The following is a 23,440-nucleotide window of genomic DNA, read 5'->3' as shown; positions in this document are numbered from 1 at the left end:
TACATTAGCAAAGAAAGGAACCAAAGACAAATAACTTTGAAATTAAGCATCAGTGACAGGAAGTCAAACAGGAAGTCAAACATTCTTCAAGTAGTGGTAATTCAGATTCTAGGCAAAAAGGTCTTTGAAAGGTCACTTTCCTTTTACTTATATCTGAGTATGGGGCACTCCTCAAAATCATGTTGGTACTCTGTACACTCACAACAGCCTCCTTAGCCAGGTGTGAACTGCTCCTTTGGTGAGCAGGCAAATGATCATTCCTGCTCTGGTCTTACTGGAGAAATGAGGGTTGCCAACGGCACACATCATACGTGGCCATGCAGGCACAAACCTATCTTACTGAAAAACCCAAAATTTCAAGTTCAGACAATGACCCAGGTTCCCATCCTCTTAAAGTCATTCAAGGAAGAAAAAGAGTCCCACCTTGACTTCTCCACTTCACTCATCCTTTCAATGACTTTAAACCTTTAGCTACCTTCAACAACTGGGGACACATAACTCTCAATATTTTCCTAAGATTATACAAAAACAAACAAATGCACACATGTGCACACACACAAAGAATTATCACGTTACACACTTTTTCACTCAACACAAATATTTTTTCACGTTAGCAGATATAATTCGATCCAATTCTTTTTAATGTTTATATAGAATCAATCCACTGTAAAGACATGATATACTTATTGTACTGTTTTCTTATTAATGAACATTCATGATTGTGATGGACAAAATTATATGCTTTTGAACCCACAGCTATAGGTGAGATTCCTCAGACTATGTCTAAGTTATAGGAAATGCGCATTTGAATTTTTAATAGCTATTACCAAACTGATCTCCAAAATTTTTACAAATTCCTTTTAACACAGTAATGTATGAAAAGATCATTTTCATAGCACAGCATAGCCCCATTCAGCACAACACACATTTCCAATCTTCTTTACATTTTCCAAATTTCTAACAGCCAAAAAGGGTACTTTCAGTTTTCATTCTTAAAGGAATTATTAGTATTTAAATTAAATAACTTTATATATTGATTGGTCTTCTCCAGCTTTTCATCTCTAAATTACCTGTTCATATGTTTTGTCCACTTTACAGTTAAGTGGTTAATATTTTTCCTAGCTATATTAGAAAAACTTTTTACATACTAGGAATATTTATTACACTTGATAATACACATATTTTCACATTAGCTGTTTGTATTTTAACTTCAGATTTCCTGTTAATTACAGAATTTAGAATTTTAACATACTCAATCTGCCCATGTGTTCTCTTTATGGATTCTGGTTTTCAAATCTTAAGAATGTCACCCCAAACTCATAAACACTTTCTTAAAACAATTTTAAATTTTTATATTTAGCTCAGTAGTTTATCTTTTGTGTATGATATGAAGGGGAATCCAATTCTGTGTTTGGCATTTGAATATTCAATCATCCAAACACCTTACAGATTTGAAACACCACGCTAAACAAATACTAAGTTCCTACATTTGGGAATGTGTACATGTGGCCACAGTCCAGTTGAATTCTATTAATCTGATTGTCTAACTTCCAATCTCATCTTCATTATAGTAACTCTTTGTCTCCTTCAATACTATTGTGTGTATCATCATTATTAATTCTCTCGGAATTCTTCTCTATGGACTTTATCAACTTTTTAGATGCCACCTGGGACTGAATTACATTTTTATATTCACTTAGCAAAGATTTACATCTTTAATTCTTCCCAGCCAGGGAAAATTCTTCCAGACTTCATTTTATATAGGACAAAAATGGTAAAAACTATTCTAATGAGTCTTGAAGGACAAACATTGATGCGAGAACATTTTAAGTCAACTACCTAACACAGTAGAATACAACTATAAAGAAACTATGAAGTTAATTCCATGAATCTTTCTAAGTCTAGACTTCATTCTAAATGAACAGAAACATCTGTCATTTTAAAGACTATTTTTCTTTTCTAACACTGTTTTTGCTTTTGTCCCCCCAAGGGTAAAGATGTGAAACCAAATTTGGTATGTATAAAGATTTTGTCACAGAGATAATCAAGAGAACTGAAGACATGTCATTTAAGGGAAGTTCAGTTTAACTCGGGTTGGAACAATGAATGGTTTCCTCCTCTCTGCCTGGCCAATGGGATGACAGGGTGCGGTGAGCTTGGTAAATGAGTGATGGTGTGAAAAGACAGAGCATTTTGTCACCCTTTTCCTTATGACCTCTTTAGCCCTGTTTCTGAAACCATCAACCAGGGAGACAATTAGTACTGGTTACATTCTAGTCTTGTGAAATGGACAGCTATTCACTAGAAAAGAGACCAATTCATTTCATCCGGTCACTGAGCAATCATTGGATCATAAAGGCTTTTAGTCACTGCCAAAGTGAACTACGTTTGAACCACCAGACCCAGTTGTGTTAGTCCATCTATCATTGCCATGCCAACTGGTCACCCACACAGACACTGCATTAAATGCAATGGCCTCATAGATGATTTATAAGTTCTCCTTTAAATACAAGTCTGTGTCTTAGGTATGGAAAAAGTCACACAGAAGGGATCCAAAGATATTTATTTCTGTTGCCTTCACATTCTATTTTATTGACTGTATCATTATTTAATGTATGAAGTTAAAATTTCAAATCACAGATAATCATTACTTTTCTCTTCGTTCTCAGTTTCTCCTAGACCTTACACTGTTTACTTCATGTAAATGGGACATAGCAAAAAAAAAAGTATTCGGAGTTAAAAACCTTACCATGGCTGTCTTACAAAAGACAGAAGGCTCCAAGTTACAAAAGCATTTATAACTGGACTTTATTCTCTTTTTCAGACCTAGATAAAATTTGAGTTAATTGTCCATCCACAGTGGACAGTAAAATATGACTGTATGAAATAATAGAAGCCTTGAAGTATCTCAAAAATTGTATGGCACTGGAAGAATATATATTTTAGATATTGGCTGTGCTTCTAAATAAGATATGAGGTCTGATTGGAATAAATTTTCTGAACCATTCCTGAGGAATATCTACCAGGGCTTCATCTTTCTGGGCATTGAGTTTTACTGCCAACCAACACAAACAAAGATAAACCATTCTTCTAGGTAAAAGAAAAGAACAAAATCTTTTGAGTTTTAGGTTTGGTTTTCTTGGTAGTCAGATTTAATCTTTAATCTTGAATAAAGAGCAAGTTCATAAGTACAGAGGACATAGTTGCCATCTATCTTCTTCAGTACGTCTTCAAATTATTTATACTTTTAAACTGAATTAATTTCATTTGTTGGCAAAATTAAAAGAGACTATTCCGTTTAGTATAAGTTCTAGCTTAAATCATAAGTAGTAGTTTTCTTGTATCCCCAGTAGATGTTATAATAGAAATGGCCAAAGCACCTGTGTCTCAGCTTCACTGCACCATCCAAAGCAGCCAGGTGGATACACTGAGAGAACTAGAACTAGTCAAGTCCACGATGCAAAGAGAAGTGACCCTCAACCTCCACGAGCCAGGAGCACCCGGATGAAATTCAATGTGCAGTCAGACTTTAGCATCAGAAACTTCCAGGGAGTGGATGGCACTTTCTCCATTATGGTCATAATTCTATAATAAATCACCCATTTAAAAATGTAGAACCATGTTTATTATTTCCTTAGTTCAAATCAAAGGAGCCCTCTGAGATGACTGACAAGATGCAGTTAATGATGAAAGTGAAAGAGGAGAGTAAAAAAGTTGGCTTAAAGCTCAACATTCAGAAAACTAAGATCATGGCATCCGGTCCCATCACTTCATGGCAAATAGATGGGGAAACAGTGGAAACAGTGGCTGACTTTATTTTGGGGGGCTCCAAAGGTGGTGCAGAGTTTAAAGCGTCTGCCTGCAATGTGGGAGACCTGGGTTCGATCCCTGGGTCGGGAAGATGCCCTGGAGAAGGAAATGGCAACCCACTCCAGTATTTTTGCCTGGAGAATCCCATGGACGGAGGAGCTTGGTGGGCTACAGTCCATGGGTCGCAAAGAGTCGGACACAACTGAGCAACTTCACCTTCAAAAACCACTGCAGATGGTGATTAGTGCCATGAAATTAAAACACTTACTCCTTGGAAGGAAAGTTATGACCCACTTAGACAGCATATTAAAAAGCAGAAACATTACTTTATCAACAAAGGTCCATCTAGTCAAGGCTATGGTTTTTTCAGTAGTCATGTATGGATATGAGAGTTGGACTATAAACAAAGCTGAGCACTGAAGAATTGATGCTTTTGAACTGTGGTGTTGGAGAAGACTCTTGAGAGTCCCTTGGCCTGCAAGGAGATCCAACCAGTTCATCCTAAAGGAGATTAGCCCTGGGTGTTCATTGGAAGGACTGATGTTGAAGCTGAAACTCCAATACTTTGGCTACCTGATGCGAAGAGCTGACTCATTGAAAAACAGCCTGATGCTGCGAAAGATTGAAGGCAGGAGGAGAAGGGGACAACAGAGGATGAGATGGTTAGATGGCATCACAAACTCAATGGACATGAGTTTGGGTAAACTCCAGGAGTTTATGATGGACAGGGAGGCCTAGTGTGTTGCAGTTCATGGAGTTGCAAAGAGTTGGACACAACTCAGCGACTGAACTGAACTGAACTGAATCTTTCAGGAGAAAAAAAAATAATCTCTTAGTGACATGAAAACCCAAATTTGAGAAAGAACTGTGACAAGCCAACTCAGCTGTGCTATATTTTTATAAAATTAAGTTCAAAGAAACATATAAAAGTTATTTTCGGCAAGAAGAATATGTTTAGAGACTCTACAAATAAATAATACCTTGTACAAACCTGAGGTCTACAAGGTTCTAAAATACTGTTCCATGTTGCTGTCACAAAAGGAGTGAGCAGGTTAACTGAAAGAAAGCTTTTGGTTGCATATTAGGAGCACATTACATGGGAGCATGAAAAATAGTCTTTAGTAACCATTGCTCAGTACAAGAAACAGCATCTACTGAAAACAGCACAGAATTTATACTATAAATAAAATACAAGCCTCAAATACAAAGCTATGAAAATAGGAAAATAATTTTGCCTGCTTATTGGGAAATACATTCAGGACATTTATTGTTTTTAGTCCTGCTCCACAGAATATATTACTCATGCTGGTGTTCCTGTCCCAGCAGAGAGAGATGATCCTCTACCTAGTGCTTTACATTTTTGTTTCCATCTTCCATAACATAAGAATAAATGCATAAAATGGAAATTAACTTGAATATTGCTACATGATGGAAAAGAATGATTTAGAACTGCATGGGAAAAGAACAAAAAAAATGTATTAACAAGTTGAATTAACTTTCATTGATCAGTCCTTATGCCCTAGACACTGAAATAGACACCTTACACAGATACCCTCAACTTAAATTTTCAAAAACAGTTTAAAAAATTAACAACTAAATCAAGGTGATGAAATAGTGCTTAAGCATGAATTTTGGGTACAAAACAGTATGTAAGTGCAGTGCAAATCACAAAAGCACAAAAAACAGAGTCTTTTCTTCTTTCAAGCAAGAATAAACTAGGGAATGATTGATTTACAATGTTTATTAGGAACCCATAGTGCTGCAAAGAGAGCCAAAGCATCTAACACTTAGATGCTGTGTTACTACATGGTGAATTAAGAAAAGTAAGAAAGGAAGGACTGTGCTATGAGAACACATGAAGAAGAGACCAAGGGGCACTGTTTACAAACTATAATGGCAATGACTACCAGAAGCTTAGTATCAAGAGCACACTAATGTTTTATTTCTTAACTAGGTCAGCCATTCTTTGAAAGCAAGGATCATGCAGTCTAAGTCTCATACTCCTAACACAGTCATCAGCTCAGTTCAGTTCAGTCGCTCAGTCGTGTCCAGCTCTTTGTGACCCCATAGACTGCAGCATGCCAAGCCTCCCTGTCCATCACTAACTCCCGGAGTCTACCCAAACTCATGTCCATTGAGTCGGTGATGCCATCCAACCATCTCATCCTCTGTCATCCCCTTCTCCTCCTGCCTTCAATCTTTCCCAGCATCAGGCTATTTTCCAGTGAGTCAGTTCTTCGCATCAGGTAGCCAAACTATTGGAGTTTCAGCTTCAACATCAGTCCTTCCAATGAACACTCAGGACTGATATCCTTTAGGATAGACAGGTTGGATCTCCTTGCAGTCCAAGGGACTCTCAAGAGTCTTCTCCAACACCACAGTTCAAAAGCATCAATTCTTTGGCGCTCAGCTTTGTTTATAGTTCAACTCTCACATCCATACATGACTACTGGAAAAACCATAGCCTTGACTAGACAGACTTCTGTTGGCAAAGTAATGTTTCTGCTTTTTAATATGCTGTCTAAGTGGGTCATAACTTTCCTTCCAAGGAGTAAGCGTCTTTTAATTTCATGACTGCAGTCATCATCTGAAGCCTTGTCTAACTCAATGAAACAATGAGCCATGCCATGTAGGGCCACCCAGGACAGACGGGTCATGGTGGAGAGTTCTGACAGAATGTGGTCCACTGGAGAAGGGAATGGCAAACCACTTCAGTATTCTTGCCTTGAGAACCCCATGAACAGTACGAAAAGACAAAAAGACGGGACACTGAAAGAGGAACTTCCCAGGTCGGTAGGTGCCCAACATGCTACTGGAGATCAGTGGAAAAATAACTCCAGAAAGAATGAAGAGACAGAACCAAAGCAAAAACAACACCCAGCTGTGGATGTGACTGGTGATGGAAGTAAAGTCCAACAGTGTAAAGAGCAATATTGCATAGGAACCTGGAATGTCAGGTCCATGAATCAAGGCAAATTGGAAGTGGTCAAACAGGAGATGGCAAGAGTGAACATCAACATTTTAGGAATCAGCAAACTAAAATGGACTCAAATGGGTGAATTTAACTCAGATGACCATCATATCTACCACTGTGGGCAAGAATCCCTTAGAAGAAATAATGGAGTAGCTATCATAGTCAGCAAAAGAGTCCAAAATGCAGTACTTTGAGGCAATCTCAAAAACAACAAGAATGATCTCTGTTCATTTCCAAGGAAAACCATTCAATATCACAGTAATCCAAGTCTGTGCCCTGACCAGTAATGCTGAAGAAGCTGAAGTTGAACAGTTCTATGAAGACCTACAAGACCTTTTAAAACTAATACCCCAAAAAAATGTCCTTTTCATTAGAGGGAACTGGAATGCAAAAGTAGGAAGTCAAGAAACACCTGGAGTAACAAGCAAATTTGGCCTTGAAGTACAGAATGAAGCAGGGCAAAGGCTCATAGAGTTTTGCCAAGAGAATGCACTGATCATAGCAAATACCCTCTTCCAACAATACAAGAGACGACTCTATGCATGGACATCACCAGATGGTCAATACAGAAATCAGACTGATTATATTCTTTGCAGCCAAAGATGAAGAAGGTCTATAGAGTCAGCAAAAACAAGACTGGGAGCTGACTGTGGCTCAGATCATGAACTCCTTATTGCCAAATTCAGACTTAAACTGAAGAAAGTAGGGAAAACCACTAGACCATTCAGATATGACCTAAATCAAATCCCTTACGATTATACAGTGGAACTGGGAAATAGATTTAAGGGACTAGATCTGATAGACAGAGTGCCTGATGAACTATGGATGGAGGTTCATGACATTGTACAGAAGACAGGGATCAATACCATCCCCAAGAAAAAGAAGTGCAAAAAAGCAAAATGTTTCTCTGAGGAGACCTTACAAATAGCTGTGAAAAGAAAAGAAGTGAAAGGCAAAGGAGAAAAGGAAAGATATACCCATTTGAATGCAGATTTCCAAAGAATAACACAGTCATAGATACATTCAATAAAGGCCAGTGATTATTGAGCAGTAATATCAGAAACTAGGAGACTCTGGATAATCAAGGCTCAAGATGTCTTACATTGAAAAAGATAACCAAATAGAATTTTTAGACATTCCAGTTATAGACCATGATTTATCCTTGACTATAAAGTGGTAATACACTCTTCCCGGTGCTAAATACCATCTCTAAGGACACAGTTACAGTGTGGCTAAGAGAATAAGGAGAGGTGGGGTACATTCTTTTTTCCTAGCACTTGTCACCAAAGGGAGATCACTGTTTTAGGGTTAACTGGTAATCCCCAAAGGACACCTGGACTTGAGGTGATGATTGTCCCATTTTGTTTGGTAATCACCCAACACTCCTGTCTTCTTTGGCCCAGAAAGGAATTGTGACTTCAAGCCAGTCAGCTGAGAATCCACACTGTGCTGCAGAGAAATAACAGTGGTGTTACACAGCTCTGTTGCTGTCGGTCCTGTTAGCAAAGTCCTTCCTGGCTCAGCAAAGTTTGGTTACACTATGCACTGCTGTAGGAAGAGGATCATGCCCCAAACCAACAGCCTGGGTGTTTTCAGAGAACTCACATTTACTGAGTTCTCATACATTCCTGCAACTTTTCCAAGCTCTGTACACAGTTTGATTCATACAATTCTGACATGAGCCCTGTTAGATGGATACTACAAAATCCATCTCCAGTTTAAGATGAAGAATTGAAAGAGAGAAACATGGAGAAATTTGCTAAAAGTCACACAGCTATTAGATAGATGATGGAACCTAGATCGAGGGTTCTATATCGTATTAGTCTTCAGAGCTCCTGGCCACCATGTCACTTTTGCTGAGGTTAGCTAGAATTCCAGCTGACCCACTGTCCTCTTCATGTCTGCCTCACAGTACTGGGGATCCTCAGGGCTACATTCCTTTGCTCCACGGTCGTATCACAAGTTCTTCCTTTTCACTTCCCCCTGTGTGTCACGTCCTCCCTGCACTTTTTATACTCCCCCTAGCTATTTGTATGAAGGCCTAGGCAAGAAAAAAATTGTGAATAAGGAAGATATTGAACAGATGCCAAAACACAGAAGATTTGGCTTGATTAGATAAGCACAGTACTCAGAAATTTCTTAACTGCCATATCCCAACATACCCCAAGAGCCAAAAAGATTACTAATATTACATTAAGAGAGTGAAAATAAAGTAAGGATTTTGAACACCAGAAACACCCTAAAAGCAACTCTATGTGAGTGCTGAGAGACATGTTGTTCTTATTTATAAGGATATGTCCCCGATATAGAATATTGCCCCCAAAAGTCACTTTGAAAAATTCTGAAACTGTTTTCCAGACCCATTCACAAAGAGTGTAAAATATTTACTGTCCACTGCAGTCAGTGTTAATGACTACCAAAGGATAATAAATTCATTCTAATAACCTCCCTAGCTAGCAATGTACGGTGGACTGCCAGGGGAGGAACAGTACTCAGGCCAGATGCAGAAGGCTGATAGTCTGGGAATATTAACATTTCTCTAGACATAATCTGAGGACTTCACTTTTCCCCCTCCAGTTCCTGGCCTGATACACTACTGGATATAAACTCAGAAGTGTAGCATGGTTTATTTCAATGTTTCTTATCCAAAATTGTTCATCTTTTCCTAGTTATTACAATTCCACAGTGAATATAGGTGGTTCCATAAAACATAAAGGCAGTAGGAGGAGAAGGTTGAAGTTGCTGTAGGGTTTGATGTCATTTCTTTACTAGGTTGGAAACTAGACTTATGACCATCAAGTTTGCTTTTATTAGTTCACTTGTAAGGAAATAAGAGATTGTAAGAGGAGTTATCTATGAATGATCAGATAAAACAGGCTTAAAATAGGCTCTGTATTTTCTCTTCTGTTTCACTCACAGTTACTTATAATGATCATGGAAATATTTAATGTCAAAGTCAGAACACTTTTAATAGTAAAATAAAGTAGTAAATAGAGTAAAATATCAATAATTAAACCAATACAACAGGCACACACTGGAGCTATCCCAGGCAAGCTAGGATGGATGGCAACCCTGAAACTAAGCAATCTTCCCACAAACTGCTTTTCAACTTGGAATTGACATTGGTAGAGCTCACCATTGTTGCTCTCCCCAAACAAGGTGGGCTACTTGGCCAATAGTCTGCTGTATTTCCACATTTGCTACAGTCAAAGCTTCTCTTCCCATTTCTGCAGTCTCCATCTCTTCTCTCCTGTTACTAATAACCAGAAGTATGGTTGCCCATATAGGCATGCACTCACTGGAATTGCATACATTTATTATTTTCCTTACTTACACATATCATTGCCAATCATCTTTGAGTTCTCCTTGCAAATAACTAAATGGCATTTAATTGCAAAGTTTATTTTGCAATTGTAGCACCATTTACTCAGAAAGCTTGTCATAGAGTCAAAAAGAGTGACCAATCAATTTATCAGCTACGGCCAGCACCGTGGATGGAATTTTCCAGTGCATCAAACTTAGAAGATTCTTATTCCCTGGGATGGTGAAAATGAAACTTGAGTAACTGTTTTATATAAATGAAATAAGCTGTTTGCTTTCCAAATCTTTTCTTCAGTATCCAGAGTATGGAGATAGTTTGAGCTCCAGAAATGAGTAAGTGCTTATCCTGCATAAAATTCTCACACTATCTAATAATGTAATACCCATAGATTACCAGAGTTCAGTTTATGACCCATAGGCACTTTAACAGGAGGTCTGTGAAAATGTAGTGCCTTCAAGGCTCAAAGGAATGAATCCCTAAGTGAATAATTTCAGATATTTGATCCACGCCAGTATTTCTTTAATCATTACTACACAGGAAGGGATAGAGTGTTTGTTTGACATGACCCAACTCAAATGGAAAGACACCTAATGAACTGCATCATTGGGAATCCACTATTCATATAAATGAATTTTCTAAATTACTTATGCACACCTATTCATTTGCCAAACTGGACTCGCTCATTGGCATCTTAAATCATTACTAGCTTTCCAAGGGAAAGGGACTAACTTCTTGAACTATAGAGTCATCTCTGTGAAGATTCATCACCGTATTTCTGTTGCAATATCCTTAATGTCTGCTTTGTTGTAGTGGATGTTGTTCTCTCCGATCAAGGTCAGTTGTCATTTCCACTGTCATTAAACTTGCATCTAATCATGTCACCTCCTGTAATTCTAAAAATTTATTGCTGCAAAACTGCTAAGTGGTCAAAAACTAGATGTCAAATATAATTAAGGATAGTTTGTTAGGAAACAGTCACTTGGATACTGAGTAAGCCTTATCTTTTCTTGTTTTGGATTTGGGACTAAACTGCCAAGAGTTTAAAACAGACCTTCTACATGGAATATGACTGTCTTCCCTTACTAAGTCTTCCTTCCAAACCTTTCCATAAAAAGATGTGATTTTCTTCACCTCTTATTCAGTAGCCATTGCTTATCATTCATGATTTCATGTTCTCTCAGATCCAAAAAGCAGTTAATTCTTTTCCCTTCTTTTTTTATATTATGTTTTTAAGACTTCACCAAAATAAGAAAGTCAAAAACACCAAGCAGGTAAAAAAAACCATGTTTAAACATCTTAGTCTATTTAAAAAAAAAAGAAAAGAAAAAGAAACTGCACACAGTGAATCGTGTTTGCCTATGCTGGGCTTCAAGATGGTTTGAGAGGCGAATAGGAAGCATGCATACCACTGCCAAGTGCCCCATCTCACTCTGGTGTTCCAAATTTTAAAATTCTTGTGCTTGAGGCAAAGTCATGCTAAATCCCCTAATGTCCTAATATTAGGCATTCCTGAGTTACTTTTGTTAGTAAGTTATCTGGAAAATAGCATTGTGGAAGATCCAGAACACTAATCAAAATAAAATAATGGTTGATACCCTGTGGCTGAATTACACAGATCACAGGACCACCATTCCATCATATGAACTTAACTGTCACCATCATCTCTCCCAATACATTCAAACCAGAATGTCATCAGCAAAACAAAGCCGAGTGCAGAAGTAATTACCTGACTAATTCAAACAGAAATAAATTTCTTTTGTTTCAACTATGTTATTGGGGGAATCCAGGCAGAAGTGTCTCTGCTACCTGGATTATCTAAGCAATTACCTCAAACCTCCACTTCATTCCGAATCCTGTCAAAGAACATCCACTCTTCAAATTTATAAACAATGGTATCTCTAAGCAAATTACAGAGGTAACATTTAAATCCAGCTGTCGATCCCTCCAAGGTAAAATTCAGAGCATTTTATTCTACAGCTAGCTATGCAGAGAAAGGAAATGGCTGAGAGAAATGCTAAAATCCCAAGCACAAATTTGCTATAGAATTAATATCACAATTTGTCACTGATAATGAAAGCATATAAAACAGGTCCTGACAGCATGTTATTTCTGTTGCAGATCATTCTTTATAAAATCCAAACGAGGTTTTCCTTTGCAACTGTGAAATGATTTTTTCCCTAAATGTACAAAGCAAAATAATATTAATATTGTGGTTAGTAACCATCTGCTTCATGAGAATTCTGTGCAATCATTAGTCTAAACTGATGGCATCATGGCAAGCTGCCATGTCCCAAGAGGCCAGCCTCTAAAACCCATCAACATTTCTGCATTAGTCTCAACTCTGAGAGGGTGAACCACAAACCAGGAAATCTGTGCTATGGGAAGATCCAGATCACTAAGCTCCATTTAGATCTTGAACCCCCAAATATCTTCCCACCCCAGTCTATATTCAGAAGCATGCATCCAAAGGGCAATCCAATGGAGCCCCTAGGCAGCAAGGAATAAACATGAGGCATCTGGGTCGAATGCCAGGTCCAGCAGAGCCAACTAACAACCTGTGTTTCACTCAACAGCCGTGGTTTTCACTACAAAGTCAGAGAAGGATCAAGCTGTGAGGAGTTCAGCTTATCACAAAATCTCACTGAAGTCACCGTAACTTTTCAGTAAAACGCTGCAGAGGCAGCAACATGCAGAGGGATTCAAAGGAGGTGCGAACTAAGTAATATTTCTCACACGGTTTCCGCCATAAAAACTTGCACCAGAAAAATCTGAATTTAAATGTTTCATCCGATAAGCTATGTACTCTCTTGCCATTTTTAATAGCCTGTTCTAATGATTTTCATTTAGAGATGCAAAAGGATGCTGTATTTTTAATGTTTAATCAATCTTCAAGAACTCTGTATGTTTGTAATCATGGGCCATATGAATGCTAGCAGAATAAGATATGTGTCCCAAAATGATTTAGTAAGACACACCATAACTGCTTTTCTCTGGTATCATAATCACATAATCATTTTCTTTTTGGATAGCCTAGATGCTCCAAGCAGAGGGTGGCAAAAGGGAGGAAGAGGTAATATGAAATGAAGGAGTTGAACTAGAATGTTAAATGCTGTGTTGTGATACTTATGCAGATGATTCAAGTTCCCCATATGTATTGCTTCACTTTATGGGAAGATCCTTCATGGCAAAAAGATGGGGACACAACCGAAACAGTGAAAGACTTTATTTTCTTGGGCTCCAAAATCATTGCAGAAGGTGACTTCAGCCATGAAATTAAAAGACGCTTACTCCTTGGAAGAAAAGCTATGACCAACCCAGACAGCATATTAAAAAGCAGAGACATTACTTTGCCAACAAAGGTCCATCTAGTCAAAGCTATGGTTTTTCCAGTAGTCATGTATGGATGTGAGAGTTGGACTACAAAGAAAGCTGAGCCCCAATGAACTGATGCTTTTGAACTGTGGTGTTGGAGAAGACTCTTGAGAGTCCCTTAGCCTGCAAGGAGATCAAACCAGTCAATCCTAAAGGAAATCAGTCCTGAATATTCATGGAAAGGACTGATGCTGAAGCTCCAATACTTTGGCCACCTGATGCAAAGAACTGACTCATTGGAAAAGACCCTGATGCTGGGGAAGATTGAAGGCAGGAGAAGGGGACGACAGAGGCTGAGATGGTTGGATGGCATCACCAAGTCAATGGACATGAGTTTGAGCAAGTTCTGGGAGTTGGTGATGGACAGGGAGGCCTGGCATGCTGCAGTCCCTGGGGTCACAAAGGGTCAGACACGACTGAGTGACTGAATTGAACTGAACCTTAGTGCAGGAGCAGAAAAGTGACATACGACGGAGTTGAGGTCCAACTACACATGTGCGTGAAACAAGCCACATTTCAAAACCCTACTGGTTTTCAGTGCAAAAATGTTGTTTCAAGTAAGTTTTGATAAAATCTTAAATGAAGGCTTACATACATTTGCAAATAAATGCACAGACAAAAGTAACAAATGACATGACTATCTTTTAAGCACACAAATGTAACTTGTATGCACTTATTCAAAACTCTCATAGACAAATCATGACAGATGAAAAATGCCAACACGGAAAAGAGAACACAAGGGCATATAGCATTGTATTATTTCTTGGTCTAATTTTATGTGTATCATCACTTATTTAAAATGAAACCCTCTGAGGAAGGATCATCAATTTAATCTTGAACTGCTGTATAATCTTATAAGACATTGCCCCCTCTTCCCCCTCTTCTAGCAGCATCTCCAAGAGGCTGAGTGGACTAAGGATAGGCAGGCTTTGTGTTTCCTTCTCCTTCCACTTCAAACAAGCATCATATTCAAATGAACAAATGTGAAATGAATCTTTAAAAATAAAGGACTGAGCTGTGAGGGATCAGGCAGAAGGCAGGAAGATTCCACCAGCCAGTGCTGGGGGCAATGAGAACATTAGGAGACAAACTGGGTATTATCATATCAGTAGACAATGCCTGCATTCCAACTCCTGTGATTCACTGCTGAGAGCTGGTCACTTCAGGATACTGGCTCTAATATGTCTTATGACAGGATGACTCTGCCTTATGCTTCACCAAGAAAATGATCATGTTTTGCAAAATAAGAAGACTAGCAGAAACCTTACCCTCCTCTTCATTGCATATGGTTATTCGCAACCGCAAAAAGCCACAGTCTTCCTGCCTCACCAGCTGCAACTTGGGGCACATTTAAAAGTGTCACAACTATTTCAAACAAATATGATACACTGAACCTCATTAGTATATTCAGTTCAAGTCATACTCAAGATTTGGGTTCAGATCTGTTTGCTTGCTGTGTTACTTAGAATAAGTTATTTAATCTCTCTAGGTTTCTGTTCCCTATCTGTAAAATGAGGTGAATAGTGACCTTAGAAGGCTGTCATGAAGAATCAAAAAAGGCCACTTGTAAAGTACTGACTGTAATCCCTGGCACCTAACAGGTTTGTGATAAATGGAGTGATTACTGATGTTCAAAAATGTGAAATTTCAAGTTTTCTGAGAAATTTAGGGTCTTGTCTTTGAGTTAGAGACAACCAGACTATCCGCACAAGCTTTTTAAAATCAAAAGCTCAGAAAGTAGACAGTTTCATCCCATCCCCAGATTCTGGTTCTAATAGTTGAAGATAAAATACTCTATTTTTTTACTAAAATACTCATTTCTAAATGTGTTCTGTCAAACTGTGGAGTCCTGCTCAGGACACTGAACCTTTCCGAGTCTTCTTGCCCTGCCTGGAAACACAAAGGCTAATTATCCTCACCCTCTACTGAAGAGAACTGTAGTAAACACACAAAGTAGAAATGAACGTGAAGCATTTTATAATCCTGAAGAGCAATATAGCACAGGCTGTTACCAATATAGCCGTGGATGAGTATCTGCTATTCCGATGTTTGAGTGCCTGTGTCCAAAGCTTCACTCTGCTACAGGACAGCAGCGTGGCAGGCACAGTAATGAAACTCTCTAAACCATCATTTACTCATGAGCCTGATAAAGTAACTGTTTCACAGAGTCCTTGAGAGAATCAAAAGAATATGAACAAAAGCTTTTAACATATAGTCTGGCATATAATAAGTGTTCAATAAATCTTAGCTACTAAAATTGCTTTTAAAGGTTATTATGTATTCATGGACCTTTTTCAGTTACAAAGCATTTAGTTCCCTCTCAATTTTGCAATTAGAAATTTCTTATTTTGTTGCTTTAGTGTCTGAAAATATTAACTAATTATTACCAACTTTGATACCCACTAAAAAGTCTCAAAATATCCTTTAAATGTCTTTATCTACATTCTTAAAATATAGTGGCTTGTGACACTTTTCAAAAAGGCTCATATCCATGATTCTTAATGAGCTTAGTGAAATCTCCTGCGTGGTAATGTTCATGGAGATATGTGATTATACTTATAAAGATTTTAGTGGTCACAGAAATAGTAATAATCGTTTTCCTCAATTCTCAAGTATTACAAAAAAGTACTAGTTCATATCACACTTTAATATCAATTAATAAAAAGGACTTTTAAAATATTTAGTGTCTCATTAAGAAAAACTAGCTTTCCGTTTAGTTATTCTTCAAGACCATTATTCCAAATTAGTGATGGGAAGCCGTGCCTTTGTCCGCCTAGCGGCCACACAAGAGAATAGTAACATGTAAAGAAACGTCTTTGAGAACAATGACGGAAGTAAAAAACTATTTCAACACTTTCAATTTATAGATAAGCCAAGGCCAAGAGACAAGAGATTGGTCAAGACTACAAAATTTTTCAGTAAACTACCTACATGTGAAAATATTTTGTGATATTTTGAGTATTGTGATGTCTGGAAAACTAATCTCCAAAATGGACTTAACTAAGGTTCTTTTAAAATTCTTATCAATTGACACCCAGAAGCTTTTTTCCAGTTTTCTTTTTCCTTCGAAGAGAGATAATAAGTAGTTTCCCAGGGGCAAAGAGAGGACCTCAGCTGTGACGATAATTCTGCCTGTGTCCTCTATGAAGGATTCCTTTTTGAGGAATAAAGACTGCCCCCTGAGGGTTCAGAAGTGCACAAAGATAGCTCTCCTCAAAAAAAAAAAAAAAAAAAGTAAAAGTCAATGCATCTTTACAGATGGCCAAAGACCCACAATGAATAAAAAACAAAGGTCAGGAAATAAGTTAAAAACTGATTTTTCTCAACTTTGGGGTACCTCTAGGTAGAAGTACGCATAGGTTAAGTACATACAAAGCAAAGAATAAAATAGGATCTTCTTGATTTGAGGTAAATTACTTTATCAGTTTATTGGTAAGCTTTCTGCTGGCCCTAAAATTTAACAAAAGCACTTAAGGTTTTGTTTGAACATAAATGCAATAGAGAGCTGAAACCATTACTCAGATATCTTAAGGCAAGTAATAAAAGAGATTGTAATGGAACAACCAAAGCATGTTTATTTTAAAATCAGAAATTTCATACCATGGCAAGTTTTGATTTTCACATCACTGCATATAGATTCCACAGTAAACTCTCTGAATCTTTAAGTCCCTATCTAGCAATTAAGAGAGTAGAACTCACTTCAAAGTGTGTGTTTCAGCCTCAGCCTTGACTAATACTGTGTGACTTTGAATAAATTATTTTACCTCCCATTCTTCAGCTTCCCCACCTGTGAACAAGAATGATAATAACATCTAGCATGAGCCATCCAATGGACTATATGTGATAACATCCATAAGGAACAAGTAAATGACATACCATATACATGCAATAAATGTTAGCTATTGCTCTTATCAAAATATTGTATGTACCCATTTTCTATACTACAAGCCTGAAGAAATAAGAATAGTAAATGAAAGTAGTTTCATATTGGAGTATAGCAGATAAACAATGTTGTGTTAGTCTCAGGTGTACAAAATGGGAGGCATGGATAGACCAGTCTTGGTCTCAAATGAGATATGTGACTTTGGACAAAGAACTTAACCTGTATTATCTTTGTTTTCGCATCTAAAAATTAAGAGTCTCAAAATTCAAGAATCTCAAGTTTGATAAAGATGTTAAAGATCATTCAATCCCCAAATTGATAAGCTCATTTATAACAAGTATTGGTCCAGTCTGGGAATGAATGCCTTCAGGAATGGGACTCATTGCTATGCTGAAGCTATAGCTGAAGCTATACCTTTCATCTTGAACAGAACTAAGAGTTTGAAAATTCTTCCATATGTTGAGCTGAAATCTACATCTGCATGTCATCAAAGATCAAAGATGCCAATGGTAGTAAGTTGCACAATTATTTTATGTCATTAAGAAAGAAGAGACATTGCCAATTATACCATGACACAATCCTTTCTCATCACGTCAGTTGTGAGAGGCATTATAATTTCAGAGATATTAAAATGAGAAAATATGGGTTTTTTTAGAATTAACAAAATGCAGTAACTTCCAGGGATTTCTCCAGTTGATACTACCTGAAGCTTCTATCACATTAAAAGCCATTCTAATTTTCTTCCATATGACAGTTCATCAAGTATTTAAAAGTGTGACACATGGCCAATTTGAACATTCTCTCTTCCAGTCTTGTAACTGTTAGTTCACAAACATGATCTTAAGTCTATGAATCACCTAAAGGTTCTGTCTACCGAATCAATTCTAGTCCATGTAGATTTCTATATATTTACATGTAAGCACCAAGCATTTTTTTTCAAGCACCAGAAGCTAAAATGATGATCAAAAGAAATGCTCTATCTTCAGTAATTCATTGGATATACAGTCTAGCAGATGAACAAGAATATGTAAACAAGAGCTCTAGCTAAAGTACTATAGTTATTTTACAAAGTACAGTGAAAACACAGGAGGGGGAAAAAAAGAAAAAGGCATTTAAGTGTGATACCTGAAGAAGAGAAGATTCTAGGTGAGGTCTGGTCTATTCTAAAGATAACACTTAAACCTACACAAAGGATAATCTTGTGTAATTGTTTTTGTTTTATCTTCTTTTGACAAAACTTGTGAAATTTTAACATTCTCTCTATATATATATGTATATATAGTCCCCCAATATTTTTGAACACGCATTACTATATTATCTTTCCCACTCCAGTCAGTCAGTCAGTTCAGTCGCTCAGTTGTGTCCGACTCTTTGCGACCCCATGAATCAGCATGCCAGGCCTCCCTGTCCATCACCAACTCCCAGAGTTTACTCAAACTCATGTCCATCGAGTCGGTGATGCCATCCAGCCATCTCATCCTCTGGTGTCCCCTTCTCCTCCTGCCCTCAATCCCTCCCAGAATCAGGGTCTTTTCAAATGAGTCAACTCTTCACATAAGGTGGCCAAAGTATTGGAGTTTCAGCTTCAATATCAGTCCTTCCAATGAACACCCACGACTGATCTCCTTTAGGATGGACTGGTTGGATCTCCTTGCAGGCCAAGAGACTCTCAAGAGTCTTCTCCAACACCACAGTTCAGAAGCATCAATTCTTCAGTATTTAGCTTTCTATAAGGTCCAACTCTCACATCCATATATGACTACTGGAAAAACCATAGCTTTGACTAGATAGACCTTTGTTGGCAAAGCAATGTCTCTGCTTTTGAATATGCTATCTAGGTTGGTCATAACTTTCCTTCCAAGGAGTAAGCGTCTTTTAATTTCATGGCTGCAATCACCATCTGCAGTGATTTTGGAGCCCAGAAAAATAAAGTCTGACACTGTTTCCACTGTTTCCCCATCTAGTTCCCATGAAGTGATGGGACCAGAGGCCATGATCTTAGTTTTCTGAATGTTGAGCTTTAAGCCAACTTTTTCACTCTCCTCTTTCTCTTTCATCAAGAGGCTTTTGAGTTCCTCTTCACTTTCTGCCATAAGGGTGGTGTCATCTGCATATCTGAGGTTATTGATATTTCTCCCGGCAATCTTGATTCCAGCTTGTGCTTCGTCCAGCCCAGCGTTTCTCATGATGTACTCTGCATAGAAGTTAAATAAGCAGGGTGACAATATACAGCCTTGATGTACTCCTTTTCCTGTTTGGAACCAGGCTGTTGTTCCATGTCCAGTCCTAACTGTTGCTTTCTGACCTGCATACAGATTTCTCAAGAGGTAGGTCAGGTGGTCTGGTATTCCCATCTCTTTTAGAATCTTCCACAGTTTATCGTGATCCACACCAGCCTGCCATTATTCCCACCAAGTGCTTCTATAATTGGGAGAGGGATTAGTAAGAGAAAGGAATTTTTCCCTCTGGATATAAGTGTAGGGCTTCCCAGATGGTGCTAGTAGTAAACAACCTGCTTGCAAATGCAGGAGACATAAGAGAAATAGGTTTGATCCCTGGGTCAGGAAGATCTGGAGGAAGTCATGGCAACCCACTCCAGTATTTTTACCTGAAGAATCCCATCAGACAGAGGAGCCTGGCAGACTATAGTCCATAACATCAGGAAGAGTTGCACACAACTAAAGCACCTTGGCATGCATGTGCACACTGGATGCAAGTGTAGGATTTTCTGTTTATTCTGGTCTACACTAGTTATTTAAGAGAATACACTGACACTGTGCATATCCTCCTACTAGGTTGTTCCTTCTAGACCAGGACATGCTCCTTCACTGACATAGTACAGTCTACCAAACTTGAGTTGTAGGTATCTCATCAGACAAATTTAGATTCTACTGCTACACAGTGAATAAAATATAAAATAATTCATCAAATTTGAAGTCCACTCTACCAACCTGGAAATGCCCTGAGTATTCAAATGTCCAGTGTAGGTCAATAACATTTTGCTGCCGTGCATTTATCTAATTTGGAAATCTCCTGGCTATTGCAATCTACCTATAGTGATGAGGCAAATGATCAAGAGGGAAATGTCTTAATGCACCCTGGGATCCAACCCATTTTAAACACAGGATTGGAAACTCTCCCAGAATAAGAAAACCTGGATAAGCACATGAAGTTTGTGTGAATTTATTTTAGCTTGTATTGAGATGTCTATGGCTCTCACAAAAGAGGAATTCCATCGAGGTTTCCTGTCTCCTTTGTTTCAGTTCTATAATACCCAGAGTAGTTAAAACTTTTTCCCCCCTTAAACACTGATGTGTGTATGCATGCATGGGTGTATATGCAGGTGAGCACACACAGGGCAAAGATAAGAAATAGCCCTTATTCCTCACTGAAAACTGTTCACTTGTGCACACCATGATAACTAAGTAACAAACATTGTAACATGTAGACTTTTTTCTGGTCGACATTGTAGATTTTTTTCTGGTAACAACACATTTGAGGCAAACTTTAGAGGGAAGATTTGGATGAAGCAAAACTACCCATGCCAAGATTCTTAATTAGGCACATGGTTTTAAAAGTGAACTTTTTTCTCCTAATCAAGAATAACTGTTGATGATCACGAAAATGTTTTTATCAGGTAATCATTGCATACAGATGCACATTACTGAAAAGAAAGTCAGAAAACATGTAATTATTTATTTATATGCATCCCCACTATAAGGATAATATCACTTCTTAATCATCTGAAGAGAGATTTAGTGGAAGTTGAAAAATCCCTCATCAAAATTAATATCCCTAATAATAGTCTATGAAGGAGTTATTTTTAAAAAATTGAAACTTTGCAAGCTGTAAAAGGAGAGAAGTACAAGTTATTTTGACTGAAGCATATAAAATAATGAAGTAGTCTAAAAATTAATGAGATACTTCAGCTGCACCAAATTACTAAACAAACAAGAGAATGTGTGGAATGGGACATTTTTGAGAATGTATTCCCAGTTCACAAGAGCATTCCCTTGCTGCTGCCCTCCATTTGGGTCCTGGGGGATCTGCCTGCAGATACAGAAGACATAACAGCTGTGGGTTCGATCCCTGGTTTGGGAAGACCCCCTGGAGAAGGAAATGGCAACCCACTCCTGTATTCTTGCCTAAGAAATCCCATGGATGGAGAAGCCTGGCAGACTATAGTCCATGGGACCACAAAGAACTGGACACGACTGAATGACTGAGCATGCAACACATGAAAGGGCTCTGTGTGGGTCACCCTGCTGCCTCCCTCTGCCCCAGCCCGTGCAAACTAGTCCCGGATCACTTGACCAATCAGAACTGCTTTCCAAGAAATTGGAAATGAAGCAGAAAGAGAAACATTCTTTCCAACAGGTAAGCTCTGCTACAGTGGTACTGCACTAAAGTTCTGACTAAACAACAGAGAAGGCCAGTGTGAAGGGAGACAAAACAGAAGCCTAAGCACAGTGAGGACAGGAAAACAGTACTCTCAGCTGAGTACTGGTGGCTTCTCAGTACCTGTTTCCAAGTCTTTCCAGAAGCCCTGCAGAATTTCCACTCTTGAGTTTCAAAAGAAGACTCTACATGATGATAGCAAAGACCCTCTTATCTGTTTAATTCTAATTAGCTTCTGTTACTTGCCAACATGTTTTGATGTGCCAGAGAATGAACTAGAAATAGTACTAATATGACACTGGATAATTGTATAACCTCTCAGTTTTTTAATCTCTGAAATGAAAATGAAATAATTCTGGATATTTACATACCGGATAATCATTTGACCTTAATAACTCATTTTTTTATCTCCGAAATGAGAATGAAATAATTATGGATATTTAATTGAAAAACAATGATTGTAGTAAATAATGCTAGAAATCCTCAAATATCACACAAAAATCTTTTTTAGTATTAAAAGTGCTGTCCTTTATGTAATGTTGCCACGTGAACTATCCCAAAGCAAATTGATTGCTTATCCATTGTTAATAACAAGTAGTTGCTTTAGTCACCTTTGACGTGTAGTTTCGTGGGATTAGAAGAGTAGCATATTTCAAACAATTAAAGATTTCCTTTGTGAGATATAAACTTATTCAACAGGGAGAACATTAACTTCACTATTATCCCATTTTTACCATAAAAATCAGTTATTCTGCACATCTTTCTGCAAAAGGCAGTCTTAAAATGTGGTTTATTTTTAATGGTATATATATACATATATGTATGTACACACACACACACACGCACATATCCACAGTTTTACCAGTAATATTTCTGACTCTTCTGCTTTCCAGTTTTCATTGCCTTGGACGTGTTATTTAACCCATGCAATGCCATCATCAATCTGCTTCCTTTGTCCTAATGGGGAAAAAATCAGACCACTTGTTGAAAAAAGAATTCAATAAAATAATCTGTGAAAGTACTCTGTAAGCGATAAAGGACTGTAAAAACATAAGGAGCTAGTATTTCCAATTAAATGTATAGAATTCATAATCTGATGAATGGAAGCAGCTTTCTTCTCGCCTACCCTTTCTCTACAAGATTCTGAATAGCTGCATGAAGAGAAAATGTTCAGCCCCCTTTTTGTTAAGTTGGTGGCAATTCTCCATTAAAGGAAGATCTTTTCAAGAAAGAAATTCAAAGTCTTTCCATCTTCCATGTGTGGAACATCTGTGCTAAAACCATTCCATGCACACTTCTTTGAAGCACTGACTGCCTAGAGGAAATACTTTGATTTTGGCTTTATTTAAATGCCTGAACTTCTATTGGAGAAACAAAAGATTTTCTAGTAAGAGCTCAGTTGGGAAGGAGACCAACCTCCAACCAGTTTAACCACTCAGAGGCCAGAGTAGCCTGGATCTTTTTAGCACACCGTGCTGTGGAAATCTCCCCGCAACTTAAAGCATACACAAACAGATGGTTTGGGATGCTACTGACCCCGGGTGCGATCACTGTGGTAATTAGATTTAATTTTCCTAATCCAACACTGCCTGGCTCCATCATGTCTATATCTTTTATGTAGAAAACCATTACTCTCACTTAATAATACTTCAACATGCTTAAGATTTTGCAGCTTAGCTCC

This window comes from Ovis canadensis, chromosome 16 (assembly GCF_042477335.2).
Source record: "Ovis canadensis isolate MfBH-ARS-UI-01 breed Bighorn chromosome 16, ARS-UI_OviCan_v2, whole genome shotgun sequence".
NCBI classification, from domain to species: domain Eukaryota; kingdom Metazoa; phylum Chordata; class Mammalia; order Artiodactyla; family Bovidae; genus Ovis; species Ovis canadensis.
This window is presented reverse-complemented; position numbering follows the sequence as displayed.